The sequence below is a fragment of the Leptopilina boulardi genome, unplaced genomic scaffold (assembly GCF_019393585.1).
Source record: "Leptopilina boulardi isolate dan_hultmark-lab unplaced genomic scaffold, ZJU_Lbou_2.1 LbouV2_44, whole genome shotgun sequence".
Lineage (NCBI taxonomy): Eukaryota > Metazoa > Arthropoda > Insecta > Hymenoptera > Figitidae > Leptopilina > Leptopilina boulardi.
The window spans coordinates 1,014,854-1,025,403 of NW_026137988.1; the positions used below are offsets into that span (position 1 = coordinate 1,014,854).

At 27.2% G+C, this 10,550-nt stretch overlaps 1 long non-coding RNA gene across 1 annotated transcript; it reads right to left on the reverse strand.

Moving 5' to 3' along the window:
- Nucleotides 1-1,827: 1,827 nt before the first annotated feature.
- On the reverse strand, nucleotides 1,828-3,164 carry LOC127289528 (uncharacterized). Its single transcript, XR_007844191.1, has 5 exons — nucleotides 2,957-3,164; nucleotides 2,598-2,855; nucleotides 2,385-2,494; nucleotides 2,035-2,298; nucleotides 1,828-1,923 (listed from the first exon to the last, which is right to left on the reverse strand). It is a non-coding gene; the product is annotated as an uncharacterized LOC127289528 (long non-coding RNA).
- Between the last annotated feature and the right edge of the window lie 7,386 nt (nucleotides 3,165-10,550).

Sequence of the window (10,550 nt, forward strand, 5' to 3'; positions counted from 1 at the left end):
TGGCTTCATACTTTGGTAAATTGTTGTCCTATATGATAGTAATAAATCCCTAAAATATAAACTCATTAAAAAAATATTTGTAGAAAGTAGAGGGGGTTGAAGTTTTGACGTTAAGGGTAACATTGTCATTTTCAAATCCGTATAACTATGACAAAAGTTAATGGATTATAATTTATTTATAATGAATTTTATTGCATTTTTCATGTACTTTTCAAAAATGTATACGAAATTTAAAAAAAAAATTTTTAACCCCTTTTTTTCAAAATCAACCCTTATTTTTCGATTTTCACCCCTTCGGGTATTTATTTTTTTTTTTTTTATTTTCATTGGAAAGCTGAGGTTTTTTCCGATGAGCTATGTAAATATGAAAATGGGACAACAATAATTTTGTGAGTAACAGAATATTAAAGTAGGCGGTGCCGATAAGGGTGCCGTTAAGGGTAACATTGTCATTTTCAAATCTGTATAACTATGACAAAAATTAATGGATTTTAATTTTTCTACAATGAATTTTATTGCATTTTTCACGTACTTTTCAAAAATGTATACAAAATTTAAAAAAAAAATTTTTGACCCCTTTTTTCAAAATCAACCCTTATTTTTCGATTTTCACCCCTTCGGGAATTTTTTTTTCTTTTTTTTTATTTTCATTGGAAAGCTGAGGTTTTTTCCGATGAGCTATGTAAATATGAAAATGGGACAACAATAATTTTGTGAGTAACAGAATATTAAAGTAGGCGGTGCCGATAAGGGTGCCGTTAAGGGTAACATTGTCATTTTCAAATCTGTATAACTATGACAAAAATTAATGGATTTTAATTTATCTATAATGAATTTTATTGCATTTTTCACGTACTTTTCAAAAATGTATACAAAATTTAAAAAAAAAAATTTTGACCCCTTTTTTTTCAAAATCAACCCTTATTTTTCGATTTTCACCCCTTCGGGAATTTTTTTTTCTTTTTTTTTTATTTTCATTGGAAAGCTGAGGTTCTTTCCCATGAGCTATGTAAATATGAAAATGGGACAACAATAATTTTGTGAGAAACATAATATTAAATTAGGCGGTGCCTATCTAAATCCTCAAAGATGATCTCCAGGTACACCCCTTATCAACACCGCCTACTTTAATATTCTGTTACTCACAAAATTATTTTTGTCCCATTTTCATATTTACATAGCTCATCAGAAAAAACCTCAGCTTTCCAATGAAAATAAAAAAAAAATACCCGAAGGGGTGAAAATCGAAAAATAAGGGTTGATTTTGAAAAAAAGGGGTTAAAATTTTTTTTTTTAAATTTCGTATACATTTTTGAAAAGTACGTGAAAAATGCAATAAAATTCATTATAGATAAATTAAAATCCATTAACTTTTGTCATAGTTATACGGATTTGAAAATGACAATGTTACCCTTAACGTCAAAACTTCAACCCCCTCTACTTTCTACAAATATTTTTTTATTGAGTTTATATTTTAGGGATTTATTACTATCATATAGGACAACAATTTTACCAAAGTATGAAGCCAATCCCAGAACATTGACTTTTTGGGCTGGGGCGATTGAAAAAGAATCTCTCATATTTATATTTTCTTACCATCCGTAAAAATATCTTCAAATTTAATATTTGCAATATTCGTTTTATTATTTGTCACATTTTCATTTTCCATTGCTTAAAATAATACAAAAAATATGTATAAATAAAGGAAAATTTTTAAAATATAAAAAACTGTTATAGATTAATTTATAAATTATTAAAATTTTACTTTTCTTTAAAATCAAATTTTTTTAATATATTTTGATTAAATACATTTACCATTTTCAGCTGTAATTTCGTTTTTGCTCATAATTATTTCTTCCTCTTTTGTTACGGTTACCAAATCTATATCAGATATAACGTCATTCATTTCAGTTTCTTTGCTTCCTGCAAAATCTGCATATTTTACACCAAGAATTTTTTAAAACATTTTCAAGATTTTTTATTTTATAAAATTGTATTTAATTGATTTTAAAAGTAAGTTTTAAGTGGTTTTACCTCCTTTAAATAATGCTTCTTTTTTGTTCACTAATTTTTCTTTCTCATTTTCTCCGTTTAAAACGCTTTCTTCATCAGATATACCACTATTTATTTCATTTGATTTTATAAATTTTCTCGCATCTTCATTACTTTCAATTATAAAATTATTTTCTGTTGCATTAATTTTTCGAATTCTAGAAATAACAATTTTCTCGTCTTCTTTTTGGTTTTCGTTTTTATTTTTCTCATTCTGTTTTTCGTTGTCACTTATTTTAACTGCATCTGCATGAATTTTGAAAGATTATTATTATTTCTGCAAAATGAAAATGTTTTGTGAATTTAAAAATTAAACCGCGAAGTAAATTTACCATATTCAACTGTAACTTTTTTTTATTTATTATTTCTCTCTCATTTGTTACAGTTGGTAATTCCTCTAGATCAGATGCAATAACGAGATCCTTTTCAATCTCTTCACATTCTAAAACATCAAAGTATTTTACATGGAATATTTAAAAATAGATAGAATCTTTGATATCATGAAATTGTATTTGAGTTTTACAGAAAAATTGGAGTGTATTTACCTCCTTTATTTAATGCCTCCTTTTCACCAAATAATTTTTTATTCTCATTTCCTCTATTTGAAAAGTTTCTTTCATCAGATTTTATTGCTACATTTGATGTTACAGATTTTTGAGTATATTTATCGTCATTTCCTTCAATTTCACGTTCTTTTATATTAATTTTTTTAATTTCGGAATTTGAAATTTTTTTTGCTTCCTTTCGGTTTGAATTATTCGTTCCCTTATTCTGCTGTTTGGCCACATTTTTGTCCCTCAAATCTGTATAATTTATAAAATTGTTATTTTCATTATTTTATTACTACTTCTGTTTTATGAGAAAGTTTTTTAGATTTTATAAATATACATTTAAAAAAATTTACCATTTTTAGAGCATTTAACTCCTTCAAGTGGTACTTCTTGTTCATTTAATATCTGATTTTTCTCATTATCCCCATTAGAAATGCTTTTTTCATTTGATTATATAGATTCTTCGGTGCCTTTGTTATCTTTATTTTGAATTTTGTTTTTTGTTAGGTTAGTTTTTTTAGTTTTAGAATTTGGAATTTTTTGTTCCTCTTTTAGGTTTCTTTTTTTCGTCTGTTCATTATGCTTTTTGGCACCAGTTTTTTCACTGCATCTGTATAAATTTTTAGAAATTATTATTATACTGTTATTATATTATTATTCTTATTTATTATTAAATTTTTAATTCTTAAATTGTGTATAATATCTTAATATAACCTACACAAAAAATTAACTTATTTAAAATGTTTCAAAAACTTTTTGTTAAATAGAGTAAAATTAATAGAGTAAATATTTACTGTCTGTAGTATGAGATTCTTTTTCAATAATTTGAGTTAATTCGACTCCTTCTGTTAAATTTATTTCTTTGTCAAAATTAGTTTCAGTTGAATTACTAGGCTCTGTCAAATTTTCTTCCGCTTTCGATTCACCTTTTTTGGAAATATGTATTTAAACTTGTAATTAATATATTTAGATATTTTTGGTTATAAATGTACATGACTATGTTAAATGTTAAATAATTAAATTTTGTATATATATTTTGAAATTATAATCTTTTTATTTTTTAATTTAATATAAAAAATAGACAATTAGTTTTCATTATTTATATTTCTATTATTGTATTATTATTTTTATATTGTTATATTTATTATTAAAATAATTTGCATTACCACAAATCCGATTCAATTTAGAAAGAACATTTTCTGCAAATATTTTCTTTGTTCGAGCTCTCATCTTTTTTTAAAGCTTCATGGGCTTTTTCTTCTTTTGATTTTTCGTTCAATTTTTTAATTTTGACTTTCTTTACCTCAACAAATGTCCCATCTTTATTTAATTGATTACTTATTTTTTCTAAGTAATTTTTCGATTCTAAAAAATATTTTTTAAATTTTATTTGTCTTTTTACGTATGCAGTAAATTTGAACATTTTAAAAATAATGTACAATTAAAGTTAATAAAAGTCTTAAAAAATTAATTGCATAATAATTAATTTTCAAAATTTACATGTGATTCATTATATAATTACCACTTCTTCTAAGAAGAGTTCCTTTAAATAAGCCTTTATTAGGATAGTCCACCACGACAATGTCACCTTCATTAAATTCTTTTAAATTTTTTGGTTCTTCCATAATGGTCACGTCACAAGGTTTTTTCACCCACTGTATTAGCAGAAACATTTTTGGTTCCATTTTTAATAAAAATCTTTCGATTTATCTATAACAGCTTTTGACGAACTAGACAAACTTTTAATTCGAACTGATAAAAATGTAAATCACGTTGCCGTTGGTAACAAAAAAAAAGAGTAACGATACTTATTGTTTATAAAAAATTCTAATTTATTTATGACACCAACTGTCAAACGTAGACACACTTCCAAATATTTTTTGTTTTTTTATAAAAAATAAAAAATATTTTCAATATAATTTTGCAATGCCTCGAAATAAAGATTTTGAAAACTTAAGTAAAAGAACTCAATTGAGGATTGCGAAAAGTTTAGCAGAAGATTCGCTTAGTTCTGAAAATTCAGATTCAGTAAGTGTCAAAATAAATTTTTCAAATAGCTTCTTTTATGAATATTTTACATTATTTTATTTTAATGAAAATTTTTATTTATAAACATGTATAAAAAATTGTAAGTAATTAAATAACCATGTAAATTTAAAATTACTTAATTTCCATATAGTGCTATATTTGGTCAGGGCGTTTATTTCCATCGAACAAAACGATAAAATATTTTTTAAATATAGAGAGATTGAATGATAAAAATCTAAATTTTTATAATTAGGTTGAAAGTGATGGAAGTGAAAACACTGATGTTTCTATCAACAATGAAATAAATAATGGAATTAATGAAGATGAAAATTGTGCGAATAGTCATACTGTTGATGATGATGATGATGATGATGGTGAATTAACGGAAAATGGTAAAACATACAAAACATTTCAGCCCCTACACTGAAAAAATTTAATAGAAGTAATTGTAATTAAAACAGCCATTTCTGGATTTAAATTCAAATAATTATTTTTGAATTACATTAATTAAAAACTACATATTAGATACGTAAATATTTATTTTAGAAATAGTCAAATATATATAAAGGCATATTCATTTAAAGCAAATAATGCTCTTCAGTGTAAATGAATATCAATTTTACTTAAAAATTAGGTTAGGTTTGAAATTTAGGTTCACTTTTTAAATTTTTGGAATCAAAAATTAATTTTTCTAAGAATGGAGATTCTAATATCCTTACCTCTGTTTTTAAAAAACTCAATCCAATTTGACAAAATTTAAAATGCATGACATTCTTGTGTGTCAAAATTTTTATTTTTTAAAATAAATATCCTTTAGAACTATTTCGACTTCAATTTAAAAATCATGATTTTAAAAGTCGCAAAATGAAAATTTTGAGAAATAAAAAAATTGCTATTCGAAAATTTGATTTAAAAAAATATAAATTTAAATCTCTAAAATAAAAATTAAATTTAACAAAAATTTCAATAAATAATTTTCATCGTAATCGTGCAGTAAATAAAATAATTATTGTATTTTTATTATCCTAAATTTAAATTTATTATTTTAGAATATGAAGATGCCAGTTCAAACTTTGATGATAATGAAGAAAATGAAGAAAGCTCTTCGACTAGTGATTCAGACAATGATTATTCTTCTTCTACTACGAGTGTTGATTCCAATGTGGAATCTTCAGCTAGCAGTATTAATAACTCTGTTATTGATGACTCTACTCCGAGTATAAATTCTGACGATGATTCTGATAGTAATAGCACTTACTCTGATATTACTGATTCTTCTGATGATAGTATTGTTTCTGATGTCGATTATTCTTCTTCTGACAATCTTGATTCCGATGATAACAGTATAGCTTCTCATGATGATAGTATTTCGTCTGGTAATGAAAGCATTGCATCTGATATAAATAATGAGGAAAATGAAAATGATATAAGAGAAACTCCATTATTTGAAGGAGATCCTTTAACTATCGAAGAAAGCATATTATCCATACTTGCCTTGGTTTTGAGATTTTCATTATCAGGTGTAGTTCTTGCCGCAATTTTGCAATTAATTTCCTTGGACTGCCCTGAACCAAATTTCTGTCGATCTAGCCTGTACACTTTTAAACAGTATTTTGAAAATTTACACTCCTCTGTCACTAAACATTATTATTGCCCGACATGTCTTAATTCTCTTGAGAATGGACTTTTGCAATGTCCTCAGTGTTCAGAAAATAGAAACTACTTTTTAATAGTTTCCATCACTGCGCAACTTCAAGCACTTTATTTAAGACCCGGTTTTCATCAGAAATTACAATATCGTTTTAATCGCGAAAAACTGGTTGAGGAAAATATCGAGGATATATATGATGGAAACATATACAAAGAATTAAATCAACCAGGTGGATTTCTTTACGATAGAAACAACATATCCTTTTCATGGTATACTGACGGGGTACAAGGTTTCAAATGTTCTAAATTTTCATTCTGGCCTGTATATTTAGTTATAAATGAACTTCCATATAAAGAGAGGTTTAAAAAAGAAAACCTTATACTAGCCGGAATGTGGTTTGGTGATGAAAAGCCTGAACCCAACTTATTCTTATATCCTCTTTATGATGAAGTGTATCAAATACATAATGGAATTGATCTTCAATTACCTAATAATGAAAACTTGAATGTCAAGGGAATAATCATTTGTGGTTCTTGCGACCTTCCAGCAAAGGCTCTTTTCCTCAATATGAAACAATATAATGGGAAGTTCGGGTGCCACAAATGTAAACAAGAGGGGGCAAGAATAGGAAAACGTCAAGTTTATCCATATATGAGGAACATGACACTTCGAACTGAAGCAGAGACATTGGATCATGCTCAAAGTTTTGAATTCGGGGTAAAAGGTCCATGTATGATATCTTTGCTAGTGTATAAATGGATCACTACTACATCATTAGATACTATGCATATGGTATTTATTGGTATAATGAAATCTCTCATGAACTGTTGGTTTAATTCGAAATTCTCAGGAAAAAATTTTTCTATTGCAGAAATGGTAGCAGTTGTTGATAAAACGATAAAAAATCTTACTCCACCAAATTTTACTCAAAGACGCCTCCTTTCAATAGAAAAAAATTAAAGTATTGGAAATCATCTATGTATAAAATTTTCTTCTTTTATCACTCTCTACCTATTGTAGAGGGTATACTTCCTCAGCAATATTTCGAGCACTTTCAATTATTAGTAGGCGCTATCTTTTTTTTTTTTTTTTAAGCAAGTGAAACCTAAAAGAAGGTTTATTTCAGCTATACATTCAGTTAAAATACATGGAAATAATACAAAAATTTAAAATAATTATTTACATAGAATTTTTCTTTCCTATACTTTTAAGTTACATCTTTTAAAAAATTCAACAACACGATTACATGCCGCAATATTGGGTTCAGCTATTATAGTGTCAATGTTGAGTGGAAATTTCAATTTACATTGACGTAAGTCTTTAATTAGTTTTGCCCTTTGTGTGTTATAAAGTTTGCATTGCCAAATTATGTGATTTAGATTTTCTGTTTCGTAGCCGCATTTACAATTTGGGGTATTTACAATCCCTATTCGATGAAGAGAGGCAGCCAAATTATAATGGTTTGCTCTGCAACGATTTATTGTAGCAATAGTTTCCCTATTTAATTTTTTTCGCAAAAACCATGGAGATAATTTATCATTATAAAAATAAGTAAAATATTCTTTTCCTTTATATAGGCTCTGCTCTTTTATTGCATTTTTAGTTTGAATAGCTGCTTTTTTTTGAAAATTTCATATAAATCTGTAAAAGGAATTTGACCTATAACCATAGTATTTAAAGTTATAGCTACCTTTGCTAAATTTTCAGCCTCCTCATTTCCTCTAACTCCCCTATGCGAAGGTATCCAGTAAAATTTAATAGTGCCTAAATTTTTTTCCGTAAATTGTAAAAACTTTTTTTTAATTTCAAATATGTAAGGATTTGTCTTGATATTGATTTCATTTGATTTTAAACTTTGAATCGCACTTAAAGAGTCTGTAAAAATAAGGAAGCTGCAATTTTCGTGATTTAGAGCAACATCGAGAGCGTCGTTAAGGGCTATGCATTCTGCAGTAAAAATAGATGCGCTAGGATGAATAGACTTTTTAAGATAAATATTCAATTCAGGACATACACAAGCTGAACCCACATAATCAGATCCAGTCATCTTGCTACCATCAGTATAAATCGAAAAAGTCGGAATGCTATTTACAATATCATCTATAACACAGGCACACAAAAAAAGGTGTCTGTTTCTTGAACTAGACATATATTTCCTATAGTATTTTGGGCCGCTGAAACCGAATCTGAGCTCAGAATTGCTCCATCACCCTCAGTTTTTTTTAAATCGACCAAAACCACCCTTAATCGGACAAATTCACACTTCGGAGATAAAAAAAAAATCAAATTATTTTTTAAAAAAACCGAATTTTACATCTACGAAACTTTGCTCCACTAACTCAAAAACAAAGCCAGCATTGATCCAGCACCCCCTGAATTTTTTTAATCGAAAAAACTACCCCTAATCTGAAGAACCAAATTCAGGAGATAAAACAATAAAATAACTGATTGACAAATTTTATAACCAGATATTTTTACTCCAAACAAAGCCAGAAATGCACCCTCACCCTCTAAATTTTTTTTTAATCGAAAAACCACCCTTAAATATTAAAATTCAAATTTAAGAAGTAAAAAAATATTATATTACCGGCTTTTTTTAAATACAGAACCTTACATGTATGTAGTTTTGCTCTACTAACTCAAAAAATAAAGCCAGCATTGATCCATCACCCTCTGAATTTGTTTAAATCGAAAAAACTACCCCTAATCTGAAGAATCAAATTCAGGAGATAAAACAACAAAATAACTGATTGACAAATTTTATAACCAGATATTTTTACTCCAGTAATGCAGAAACGAAGCCAGAAATGCTCCCTCACACTCTAAATTTTTTTTTAATCGAAAAAACCTCCCTTAAATAGAAAAATTCAAATTTAAGAAGTAAAAAAATATTATATTACCGGCTTTTTTTAAATACAGAACCTTACATCTATGTAGTTTTGCTCTTCTAACTCAAAAAAATGAAGCCAGCATTGATCCATCACACTCAGAATTTTTTTAATTAAAAAACTACCCTTAAACTGAAGAATCAAACTTAGCAGGTAAAACAATAAAGTAACTGATTAAAAAAGTTTATAACCAGGTATTTTTACTCCAGCAATGCTGAAACAAAGCCAGAAATGCTCCCTCACCCTCAAAAATTTTTTTAAATCGAAAAAACCACCCTTAATCGGACAAATTCAAATTTAGGAGATTAAAAAATAAAATAACTGACTTTTTTAAAATAGAACCTTACTACATTTATGTATTTCCGCTCCACTAACTCAAAAACAAAGCCAGCATTGATCCATCAACCTCTGAATTTTTTTAAATAGAAAAAACTACCCTTAATCTGAAGAATCAAACTTAGGAGGTAATACAATATAATTAGATTGTATTACCTCCTAAGTTTGATTCTTTGGTGTTTCTTTCGATTTAAAAAAAATTTAGAGTGTGAGGGAGTATTTCTGGCTTTGTTTCTGCCTTGCTGGAGTGAAAATACCTGGTTATAAAATTTTTTAATCAGTTATTTTATTGTTTTACCTCCTGAATTTGATTCTTCAGATTAGGGGTAGTTTTTTCAATTTAAAAAAATTCAGAGGGTGATGGATCAATGCTGGCTTTATTTTTTGAGTTAGTAGAGCAAAACTACATACATGTAAGGTTCTGTATTTAAAAAAAGCCGGTAATATAATATTTTTTTACTTCTTAAATTTGAATTTTAATATTTAAGGGTGGTTTTTCGATTAAAAAAAAAATTTAGAGGGTGAGGGTGCATTTCTGGCTTTGTTTGGAGTAAAAATATCTGGTTATAAAATTTGTCAATCAGTTATTTTATTGTTTTATCTCCTGAATTTGGTTCTTCAGATTAGGGGTAGTTTTTTCGATTAAAAAAATTCAGGGGGTGCTGGATCAATGCTGGCTTTGTTTTTGAGTTAGTGGAGCAAAGTTTCGTAGATGTAAAATTCGGTTTTTTTAAAAAATAATTTGATTTTTTTTTTATCTCCGAAGTGTGAATTTGTCCGATTAAGGGTGGTTTTGGTCGATTTAAAAAAAACTGAGGGTGATGGAGCAATTCTGAGCTCAGATTCGGTTTCAGCGGTCCAAAATACTATAGGAAATATATGTCTTGTTCAAGAAACAGACAACTTTTTTTTTTGTGTGCCTGTGTAATTATGTTCGGATTGTCAATATTTTTAAGATCGTTACCTAGCTTACTATCAAAATGTATTGTTGCTAGCAGAGTTTTATAATCGTGACAATACATATTAAAATTTTTATGAGTTATT